At 42.1% G+C, this 1,609-nt stretch overlaps 1 non-coding gene across 1 annotated transcript; it reads right to left on the bottom strand.

Annotated features, from left to right (window-relative positions):
- Positions 1–278: 278 nt before the first annotated feature.
- Positions 279–385, bottom strand: LOC133787312 (small nucleolar RNA R71). Its single transcript, XR_009872340.1, has one exon. It is a non-coding gene; the product is annotated as a small nucleolar RNA R71 (small nucleolar RNA).
- Between the last annotated feature and the right edge of the window lie 1,224 nt (positions 386–1,609).

The raw sequence follows: 1,609 nt of genomic DNA on the forward strand, positions 1-1,609 counted from the left end.
ATTTTGATTTCAAACCTGGCATGATTAACCTCTTACCAACCTTCCATGGGTTGGAAAATGAGAGTCCGTAAGTGCATATACGAGAATTCGAAGAGGTGGTGGCTACATTCAACAACCGAGTTGATGTCACCAACATTGTGAGATTGAAATTATTTCCTTTCTCGCTCAAAGACAAAGCAAAAAGCTGGTTGTATTCCTTAAGGCCTAGATCTATCGGAACATGGGACGAAATGACAAAAGCATTCTTTGCCAAATATTTCCTGCCCCATAAGACTAGCAGCCTTAAGAGGCAAATCTCTACCTTCATCCAGAAAGACCATGAAACTTTCCATCAGGTCTGGGAGAGGTTTAGAGATTTGATAAATCAATGCCCACATCATGGATACGAAAGTTGGCGTCTGATCAGCTATTTCTATGACGGTCTCACAACCGGACAAAGACAATTCGTACAAATGATGTGCAATGGAGAATTCCTTCAAAAAGATCCCGATGAAGCTTTCAAGTACCTCGTCCATCTTGCTGAAAATTCCTACACATGGAATGGACCGAGTCCTATGGACAAGCCACGATCAACTGGAATCTACCAATTAAGGGAAGATGACAACATCAAAAGCCAAATTGAATCATTGAAACAAAAATTCGAGGCTTTCAAATCTCAAGAAGGTAAAGGAATCCACATGGCTGCAAAGGTAGAGACACGAGATCCATGCTTCATCTGTGGAGGGACGGAACATCAACCGTAAGAGTGCCCAACTCTTGGTGAGCTAAGAGGAGGAAATGAGGAACAATGCAATGCTTTAGGGGATTACAAGAAGCCTTATAACCCTTTCTCAAACACTTACAATCCTGGTTGGTGCAACCATCCAAATTTTAGCTGGAAGGATTCGAACCAAGCATCTGGAAGCCAATAGAGGCCTGAGCAGCAACAACCACCAAAATCATACATTGCTCCTCAAAATAACATGCAGTCAAGTAATTCTCTTGAGAATACTTTGCAAATGCTTGCACAAACTCAGATAGCCTCAACTCAAGAGCTCAAATCTTGTTTCACACAAATGGTAGAGGAAATGAAGGACATGAAAATCCAAATGACAAAGCTAAACACTACTTTGGCGATTCAAGAGCATGGGAGACTTTCCGCTCAACCTCTAATCCATCAAAAAGGGCAACACATGGCACAAACCTCCTCCTCTGCAGATACAAATTTCAAAGAGGTTAATGCCCTCACTACTCGAAGTGGTCAAAGTACGGTTTCACCGTTAACTAAGACAACGAGTACGTCAATGCCCGCTCCAGATGATGATGTGCCAATAAGCATTCCAGTAAAGACACCCTTTCCTCAAGCTTTGAAATCCACTGGAAAGGTATTGGAAAATCATGGTGAAATCCTAGACCTTTTAACACAAGTGAAGATCAACTTGCCATTGTTGCATGTGATCAAACAAGTGCCGGCTTATGCCAAGGTTATCAAGGATTTGTGCACCGTTAAAAGAAAGCACCATGTCAAGAAAACTGCATTCTTGGCAGAACAAGCTAGTGCGGTAATTGACTGCAAGACACCGCCTAAGTACAAAGATCCTTGTTGTCCCACCATCTTATGTCAAATTGG

The sequence above is a fragment of the Humulus lupulus genome, chromosome 6, assembly GCF_963169125.1.
Source record: "Humulus lupulus chromosome 6, drHumLupu1.1, whole genome shotgun sequence".
NCBI classification, from domain to species: domain Eukaryota; kingdom Viridiplantae; phylum Streptophyta; class Magnoliopsida; order Rosales; family Cannabaceae; genus Humulus; species Humulus lupulus.